Source organism: Podarcis melisellensis (genome assembly GCF_964234715.1).
Source record: "Podarcis melisellensis genome assembly, chromosome: 4".
Classification (NCBI taxonomy): domain Eukaryota; kingdom Metazoa; phylum Chordata; class Lepidosauria; order Squamata; family Lacertidae; genus Podarcis; species Podarcis melisellensis.
The window spans coordinates 12387051-12396975 of record NC_138531.1 but is presented as its reverse complement, the minus strand read 5'-3'; the positions used below and the strand labels follow the sequence as shown (position 1 = coordinate 12396975).

The 9925-nt window shown below is 51.4% G+C and overlaps 1 pseudogene across 1 annotated transcript; it reads right to left on the bottom strand.

Annotated features, from left to right (window-relative positions):
• Positions 1 to 348: 348 nt before the first annotated feature.
• On the bottom strand, positions 349 to 9433 carry LOC309368155 (2-oxoglutarate receptor 1 pseudogene; annotated as a pseudogene). Its single transcript, XR_014173458.1, has 2 exons — positions 9399 to 9433; positions 349 to 1451 (listed from the first exon to the last, which is right to left on the bottom strand). The product of XR_014173458.1 is annotated as a 2-oxoglutarate receptor 1 pseudogene (transcript).
• Between the last annotated feature and the right edge of the window lie 492 nt (positions 9434 to 9925).

Genomic DNA, 9925 nt, shown 5'->3' with positions numbered 1-9925 from the left:
CCTGTTTTGCTGGCTTAATTTAAGCTGGGTTCCTACATAATTAGATGAAGCAAGATGGGCTTAGGATCTAGCCTACGTCCCCTCTGATTTACACTGACTTAGCTCTGACTAAGTTGAGGATGCTGGAGTTAAGCCTAATCCACCGGATCCTAGCCTGTTCAAGGTTTGCATAACTTGCTATAGGATCACTTCCTAAACAACTCTGTTTAACACAACTCCTTCAATATGAAGAGGATCAAAAGGAATGCTATAAATCAAAAGCAACTGATACACACCTTACGTTCTGGGAAACAAAGGAAAGTGGATCCATGCATTTTATTTCCAAGAATACATGGAAGCTTTTGCACACGAAGAAGTCTTATGCCTCTGCTGAAATTACACAGGTTTAGGGCAACAGCAAATGCAACCTATTCTTTCATGCTTTGGGCAAGTCACATCACTTTTCCTCCTTATCTATTTCTTATTTGTCTTCACGATCAGTTTGCAGACAGAAAGAATGGCCTGCTGGAAGTTATCACCCAATGCAACATAAAGTATTAAGTTGCCAAAGGTATTCAGTGATGCTAAGGACTGGGTCACAGTAAAAATATCCCGGACTCTCCGCATTGTGCGGCAGCTCGCAGGGTGGATAGTTAGCTCAATGCGAACTCCTCTGAAGATGTGAAATGGCAAGAAACAGACATAGAAGACAGCCAGGAGGACCATAGCCAGCAGGCGAGCCTTTTGCTTGTAAGCGGTGCCAGTGTGAGGCCCTCTTGCCAAGGTGTAGATAATCACAGCGTAGCAAAGAGTGACAGTTACCAAAGGCAGGAAGAAAGCAAATGTCGTTAGGAGCCAGTTATACCACCTCACCGTGAACAAGTCTGCAGAGTTAGTAAGATCCTGGCAAATCCATCGGTGGGCGTTTGGTTGCGTCGTGATCACGTGGAATATCGGGCTGGCCAGCAACAGGGAAACAACCCAAACTACGGCACAGGCGGCAACGGCCCATCTCCGTTTCTGAATGGAAAAGCAGTTCATCGGGTAGACAACGACAATAAAACGGAAGAGGCTGTAGCAGGTGAGGAAGAGGATGCTGCTGTACGTGTTGAAGTAAAAGTTGAAGCGGACAAGCTTGCACATGAATGCTCCAAACATCCAGTTTTCTCCACTGGCGTAGTATTGTATCAGGAATGGAAGGCAAGACACGTACAGCAGGTCTGTAATGGCCAAGTTTAGCATAATGATAGTGCTGCTTTTCCAGGGCCTCATTTTGAAGACATACACGGAAATGACAATAATGTTCCCAGGAAAGCACACCAGAAAGAGAACGCTATAAATTAGAGGGATATAGATGTCCTGAAATATTGCGCCTTCGCCAGTGCAGTTTCCGAAGGCATTCCATGGACTCTGCAAAGACGAGAAATTAGCCATGCCTCCAGGTTCGGTGCCCACGGTTGTCATATTCAATTCTTTGAGGGGGAAAAGAAAAAGAAGTCGTTAGATGATAGAGCGAATATAAATTATGCTCAAATCCTCTCCGTACGACCATAGAAATACCAACTCAGTTTGACTGGTAGACAGCAATCCTATGTTTAGTTGAGGTAAATGTTAGTGTTGCCAAATGTCCGGACTTTCCCAGACATGTCCTCTTTTTCAGAAGTAAAATCACCATCCGGGCAGATTTTTAAAACTTTGCTAAATGTCTGGGTTTTCTGAAAACAGCTGCATGGGCAGCCCCACATATAAAACATTACAGTAATCTGAACTGGAGCATCAATAACTGAAAGTAGGCTTTTAATGGCCGCGTGCAACCATACATTTGCCTCAAAAGGCACTGTCAGGGTTTCTGGGAGAGAGGAGGAGATGACAGAGGAGACGGAGAGCGAGTGGGAGGAGGGGCAGAAGGATGAGGAAGAAGATGACGGAATTCTGAGGGAATCCACGAGTCTAAGCAGCGAGTCAGAGGATTCTCAAAAGGGGGTTACCTTAATCAAGCAAAGGGGAGGAGAAGGGAGAAGCGGAGAGGAGCCCAGTGGAAGACAGAGGAAGCAAGAGACGTCTCAGCCGGAACGGAGTAAAGGGGGTGGAGTCGTCAGCCTCTCGGAGGGAGCAGGATTAGGAGAGAACAGAGAGAGGGGGTTGGAGCAGGGTGTTCAGCCGGAAAGGGTGGAGAGCAGAGCAGGGGGTGGTGTAGCGGTCGAAAGAAAGGTCAGCAGCAACGTACGCGCGCCAAGTTCAAACGTAGAGGCGCGCGGAAGTGGAGAGAGCTCAGGGGAGGAGCCCGGCCCTAAAGCCAGAAAGAGGGGGGAAGAGGCGGCAGAGGATTCAGCCTCAGGCGAGTCACGGAGAGAGGGAACCCAGGGGGGCAGGAAGACCCTGCGGAAAAGAAAGGAGAGGAAGAGGTGGTCTAGAGCCAGGCTATTAAGTTGGTGCGGAAGAGGGGAGGAGTCAGAGGGGACTTCAGCGGTCTAACGTGGCAGACGTACGGCCACAATGCTGAACTGTATGAGAAGCAGAAATCTTCAATAAACTTTTCCTGTAAATAAGCTGCAACGGAGTGAGGTCTCTTGTGAGCTGGGACCAGACCTGGGTGGCCGTGACAGTAAGTCCCCTCTCTCAAAGCAAAAATTTTTTTTTGCGAAGCTCACGAACGGGAGCAGCCATGAGCGCTGAGGAGCAGCTGGTTGCATTGCGGAATCAGGTTACCGCTCTCACATCGGCAGTCATTGCTTCGCAGAAGAAGAATGACGACTTGGAGAAGACGTGCCAGGATTTGCAGGCAAGGTGGGAGCGCGCGGACAAGGCGGGGGCCCCAGGATCCAGAGCGGAGGGCATTGCGCTTGGACGGAGGGGGGGTGCCCTAGTTCCGCATTTTAATGGCAACTTGCAAGACTATCCCAATTTCAGAGCGGACGTTGTATATGCACTGCACTTACTCCGTCACGATTTTAAAGATGAGGAGGAGAGAGTGGGGTTCATTGTTTCGCACCTGCATGGGGAGGCCAGGGCTTGGCTACGCAATTTGTGGCGCGAAGATGGACCGGCCCGTCGCGATTCAACTGCGTTCATCAAAGCGATGGATTCTTGTTTTCAATCCTCTGTGGATGTGGACATTGCGCGCCGTCAAATGCACGGGCTGAGGCAGGGGAAAGCGACTGTGCGCCAATACCACTCTAAATTTTTTGCATTGCTCACCGCCTTAGATTGGCCAAAGGACAGTAAACCGGTCAGAGATCTTTTTTGGGAGGGATTGAGCCCCCCCATCAAGGATGAGATCGCTAGGGGGGACAGACCCCAGACCCTAGAAGACGTGGTGCAACGGGCTTTAGCTCTTGGAATTCGACATGAGGGGCGTCCGTGGCATGAGGAGGACGGGCCCCAAGCGCGTGCGCAAGCAAGGACTCTCCCTTTTGTGCACAGGGACTTCAGCCGTGCGCACCCCTCGCCAATGGGGAAGGACAGAGAGGAGCCAATGGAGATTGGTGGTGCTAGGGCTCAGAAGCCATCCCAGAGCCCTGTCCCTGGTGCAGCCAAAGCGAAGCCTCCTAGAGGAACCAGGAAGTGTTACATCTGTGACAGTGCGCACCATATGGCGAAAGAGTGCCCCCAGAGGCTCCAGAAGCACACTGCAGCGCTGGCAACTGTAACAGCAGAGGTGCAACCAGGGGAGCAGCTTCAGGGAAACGACAGTGCCTGGCTGGAAGCAGAGCTACTGGGGCTCAGCCAGGCGGATCTGTAGACAAGCCCCCAGCATCACTGCAGAGCGTGGACCCTTTGCCTCCCAAACCGGCAGTTCTGCTCACAGCAACACTCCAGTTGCCTGATGGGAGACTCCTCGAGGTTCCAATAACGATCGATTCGGGAAGCAACGCCGACTTCATGGGACTGCAGTTCGTTAAGCAGCACAACATGGCGCTCCTGCCTGCAACGACGCCTCTGAACGTGGTCACGGTGGACGGCAGGAAGTTGCTGGGGGGGCAAGTGGTGCAGCAAACCCCTCCCATGATGATGCAGATTGGCAACCATCGAGAGCTTATTAGTTTCAATGTCACCCACTTATCGGACACACCCATCGTGTTAGGCATGAGTTGGCTGGAGAGGCACAGTCCCGCGGTTGCGTGGTACCAGAGGCAGATCAACTTTTGTTCATCGTATTGTGCTCAGCATTGCTTTCAGACCGATCAGGGAGGAGAAGCTGAGCAGCCATTGCATCTGGGTATGGTGCAAACAGTGCCTCACAAGTACCAGGAATTCTTGGAGGTTTTCTGTGAGAAGGAAGCTGACAAGTTGCCGCCTCATAGACCTTACGACTGCGCGATTGATTTAGTGCCAGGGGCGCAATTGCCTGCTGCCAAGCTGTACTCCATGTCGGAGGACGAAATGCAAGAGCTTCGGGAGTTCATAGACCATAACCTCAAGCGAGGTTTCATCCAGGAATCTAAAGCAGCGGGAGGCAGCCCTGTTTTCTTTGTGAAGAAGAAGGACACGCCCCAAAAAAGGCTTATAGTGGATTACAGGTTCATCAACAGCTTGACTAAGCCCAAAGCTTTCCCCATGCCCAAGATTGACAACCTTTTAGCGACCGTCAGGAGGGGCAAGATTTTCACCAAGCTGGACCTACGTGGAGCTTACAATCTCATCCGCATCCGGAAAGGAGATGAGTGGAAGACCGCCATGTTCACCCCTCTGGGCACATACGAATACAGAGTCATGCCTTTCGGCCTCCAAAATGGCAGCCACGTTTTTCAAGCATTTATGCACCACGTGCTAGCAGGTCTCCTCTACAAAAAGTGTGTCTGCTTTCTCGACGATATCCTGATTTTCTCGGAATCGCCGGAGGATCACGATAAGGACGTGAGGGAGGTCCTGCAGAGGCTGAAGGAACACAGGCTGTACGCCAAGTTGGAAAAGTGCCAGTTTGATGTCAGAGAGGTTGATTTCCTTGGCTACAAGTTGTCCGACGAGGGACTGGCCATGGACAGGGCTAAGGTTCAAGCGTTGTTGGACTGGAAAAGCCCTCGAAATCGGAAAGAGGTCCAGAGGTTCATCGGCTTTGCCAATTTTTACCGCAAGTTTATTAAAGGTTTTGCGAACGCGACGGCGGCGATCACTGACACCCTCAGTTCCAAGAAGAAGAAGTTCGTCTGGACCGAACAAGCGGAGCGGTCCTTCCGGACGCTTAAGGGTCTTTTCGCCTCCGAAGAGCAGCTGCTCCACGTGAATCCCGGCAGACCCATGCGGGTAGAGACCGATGCGTCAGATAGAGCGGTTGGGGCCGTTCTTTTGCAAGAGGATTCACAAGGCAACTGGCGACCGGGTGCGTTCTACTCCCGGAAGCTCAGCAAGACGGAGCGCAATTATACCATATGGGACAGGGAGTTGTTGGCCATTCATGCAGCTTTCAAAGCGTGGCGACACTTCTTAATAGGAGCCAAGCACACGGTGCAGGTCCGCACGGATCACAAGAACTTAGAGTATTGGCGGACGGCTAAGTTGCAGACCCAGCGACACATGCGCTGGGCGGAGTTCTTTGCGGACTTCGACTTCAAAATAGAATACATCCCAGGAGACTCCAATGTTATTGCAGACGCGCTGTCCCGAAAGCCGCAATACTTGGAGGAAGCAGCTCCAATCGCAGCAAAGCACATTTTCGCACCGCAGGCGTGGACGTGCGCTACCATCGCAGTCGACCTGGACGCGGTGCGACGCGCGTTGCAAAGGGATCAGTTTGCACAGTCTAAGATGGAGGAGCTACGCGGAGGGTCGCGACACAACGATGAGTTTCAATTACAAGATGGACTTTTGACTCGTAAGGGTGCCCTTTACGTGCCCACCGACGATCTTCGAGCCAAGGTTCTGCAACAGTTGCATGACGCCCCTAGTGCAGGCCATTTCGGCAAAGAAAAGACGATGGAGTTGGTGGCTAGAGACTTTTGGTGGCCCCAGATGAGAGGAGAGGTGGCGGACTACGTCGCCAGGTGTGATATCTGCCAGAGGTCCAAACCAGTGCACCAGAAGCAGGCGGGATTGCTAGAACCGCTGGAGACACCGCAGCAACCATGGGAGAGGGTAGCGTTGGACTTTGTTACAGACCTGCCCAGCTCCAGAGGTAAGACGGCGGTGTTAGTGGTGGTGGACTTGTTCACCAAGATGGCGCACTTCATCCCTTGTGCCAAGGTGGCGACGGCAGAACAGACCGCAAAGCTCTTCATCGATCACGTCTTCAGAGTGCATGGACTTCCGCAGTCCGTCTTGTCCGACAGGGGGCGCCAGTTTGTTTCCACTTTCTGGCGAAAGCTTCTGGGCATCTTGCACGTCAAAATCAACCTGACATCGGCGAGGCATCCACAAACCAACGGTCAAGCGGAGAGGGTCAACGCGATCATGCAGCAGTACCTGCGGTGCTACGCCAACCAGCGACCTGCGGCGTGGGTGGACTATCTGCCGATGGCTGAATTCGCCTACAACAACACGAAACACGCTTCCACCGGGGTGACGCCTTTCTTCGCGAACAATGGCCGTCATCCCAGAACCTTCCCGAGATTTGCGGCACCAGGAGGGGGGGGGCCTCAAGATGCCGACCAGTTTGCAGCGGAGTTGCAAGAGGTGCACGAGGAGCTGCGGAGACATTTGGAGCTGGCAAAACAGGCGTATAAGGTGCAGGCCGATAAGCACAGGAGGGCGGGAGAGGACATCCAGGTTGGGGACTGGGTGTGGTTAGCAGCCCACGCGATGCCGGCCAGGTCATTGGCCAAGAAGAAGTTAGGACACAGGCAGCTAGGGCCATATCAAGTTGAGGCTAAGATCAATCCGGTGGCTTTTCGTCTAGCCCTTCCGGAAGGTTCCAGGGTGCACCCGGTCTTTCATAGGTCGGTGCTCACTCCCTACAAAACCCCACACAGGTTTCAAGAGTCAGGAGCACCCCCAGAGCCACGTAGGAGGGCGCCTGAGAGGGGGGAATCGCCAAGACCAGAACCTCTTAACGAGGTCACAGAGATACTGGACTCGAGATGGGGGGAGGAGGGAGTTGAATATTTTCTCGCCAGGGAGGGCACCCCAGCCACTGCCAATAGTTGGGTGCCAGGCTACGAGTTAGACGAACCCCTTTTGAAAGAAGAGTTCCATGCACTTTTCCCACATAGACCCATGCCAGCTGAGTACTTTGATGACTGGCTTTTCACACCCACATTGTCAGATAGCACGTTCAGGGGTTTCTCTTCCCCCGAGGAAAGAACACCAGAATCAAGCCCGCCCAGGGGATCGTGCTCGGGGGTGGACACGGAAACCCCTTATTGGTGGGAGGAGCAGCCAGAGGAGGAATGGCGTAAGAGGTGGCTGATAGGTCCTTGGCGGGCAGCACCGGAGGAAGTAGCGATGGAAGCAGAGACTGAGAAGCATTTGGGGGAAGAACCCGACTTCGAATACACTTACACAGAACTGCCAGCAGAGAACATTGACGTAGACGACCTGTATCCTGAGCCTACCCCCGAAGAGCCGCAGTTTCCACAACCGGTCCCCGGCGAGCGGGAGGGGGGAAGGGGGGGCTTCGAGGGGGGGATGGATGTCAGGGTTTCTGGGAGAGAGGAGGAGATGACAGAGGAGACGGAGAGCGAGTGGGAGGAGGGGCAGAAGGATGAGGAAGAAGATGACGGAATTCTGAGGGAATCCACGAGTCTAAGCAGCGAGTCAGAGGATTCTCAAAAGGGGGTTACCTTAATCAAGCAAAGGGGAGGAGAAGGGAGAAGCGGAGAGGAGCCCAGTGGAAGACAGAGGAAGCAAGAGACGTCTCAGCCGGAACGGAGTAAAGGGGGTGGAGTCGTCAGCCTCTCGGAGGGAGCAGGATTAGGAGAGAACAGAGAGAGGGGGTTGGAGCAGGGTGTTCAGCCGGAAAGGGTGGAGAGCAGAGCAGGGGGTGGTGTAGCGGTCGAAAGAAAGGTCAGCAGCAACGTACGCGCGCCAAGTTCAAACGTAGAGGCGCGCGGAAGTGGAGAGAGCTCAGGGGAGGAGCCCGGCCCTAAAGCCAGAAAGAGGGGGGAAGAGGCGGCAGAGGATTCAGCCTCAGGCGAGTCACGGAGAGAGGGAACCCAGGGGGGCAGGAAGACCCTGCGGAAAAGAAAGGAGAGGAAGAGGTGGTCTAGAGCCAGGCTATTAAGTTGGTGCGGAAGAGGGGAGGAGTCAGAGGGGACTTCAGCGGTCTAACGTGGCAGACGTACGGCCACAATGCTGAACTGTATGAGAAGCAGAAATCTTCAATAAACTTTTCCTGTAAATAAGCTGCAACGGAGTGAGGTCTCTTGTGAGCTGGGACCAGACCTGGGTGGCCGTGACAGGCACCCTCCCCTAAAACCCCCCCAAACCATGGGGCAGTCATTTACCAAGGATGGGCAGCAGAAAATCTGGTTGGTGCCTGGTAAATCTGGGCAGCTGGAGGATATGAGGAAATCGTCCTCTCTCTCTGTCTCAGTTTCCCATCTGCTATGCCAGGAACAGGATCCTACAAGTATTTTGTGATGATAAAAGATTACAGCAAAATCGAGCCTCATGTTGATCAGCTCTTTTGAAGTATTTTTGACTACAATCCTCAGCAACCAAGCAAGCTTATTTATTTGTTTGTTTGTTTAAATATCTATATCACCCTTTGTCCAAGGGTCGCGGGGGCCTGGGTGGGAACACACGCAAGTCCCTCTAAAATGAAATGGAACTTCAGAGCAAATGCTTAAGAGCATGCTGCAAAATTAGTTTATTCTGAAATCAACTTTCAAATCATTCCTCAGCTCGAAATATCCAACAGTGAATATTGAAATTCTACTCACCTTCAGAGCAAATATAGAAACATTTGTGGTTAATTTGCTCCTTCCACCCACCCAATGTCTTCTTTCGGTCATATTTAGGGAGCAGAGATGATTAATTGCCACAAATCTGCTATAGATGTTCCATAACATAACAGTCCAACTGCTTCCAAGGATTTATCACTTACCCAGAGGCAGAGGGGATTCGTTTGAAGGGCCAATTAGAAGGATAATGGACCTTTATGTTCCTAAAATCTGGTTGTCAAATCTGCAATGTGACACCAACCAGGTAGAATCAAGGCAATTTGCGCTGGTATTATTTTTTTGTCATTTTTTTTTAAAAAAGCATTTTACATCAGCTTCTCCCGGTTTCCATAATTTAACAATTACTTTATCTAAAGGTAACTATTTAATATTCCCGGTCTATTTTAAGCCAAAGTAAGATTTGTGCGAAAAACCAAACTATAATGGTCTTTCCATCTTCTCGTCTCCTATAGTATAAATAGCACATTGTAAATGAAACCTTTAAAAAGAGAGTTGAATTATCCCACCTCTCCAACACTATAAACAGATCCTTATTACACACAATAAATATCTAAAGTTAGAGAGCAGAGGAATACCAGTTACCTGGGGACTCATTGCAAGCTTCCTTCCCCCTTCCCTTGTTTTGAGCAGAATGTGACAAGCCTCAGCGGCTGAGCAATCCATACAGCCTAATCATATCACTGGGTGGCAACGCAAAAGCCAGGTGCCTCTGCTGCTTTCGCTGCCAGCTGCAATTATAATATACCAATCCAGATTCATGTAAGTTGATAGCTCACGAAAGTGCTCTGTTTGTATGTGGCTAAGGGCTTTATATATATAGCAGCCACTAGACCTGCCCTCTTTGGCATTCTGCTCTGATACCTTTCTCACTGTTTGCAGCCTTTAGGTTCAGGAGGGTGTGACTCTGAGGACTAAGGAGCTAAGGAGCGGCAGTGGGAAAGGGCTGTGGCCCTCACACCCTGCTGGTGGGCTTCAAGAGCAGACCTTCCAAGTGTCCCTGTTTTCCAGCGATAGTCCTGGTTTCTGATTTGATCCAGAATGTCCCGTTTTTCCTTAGAACGTCCCTATTTTCATTGGAGAAATGTTGGAGAGTATGGAGTTATGCAACC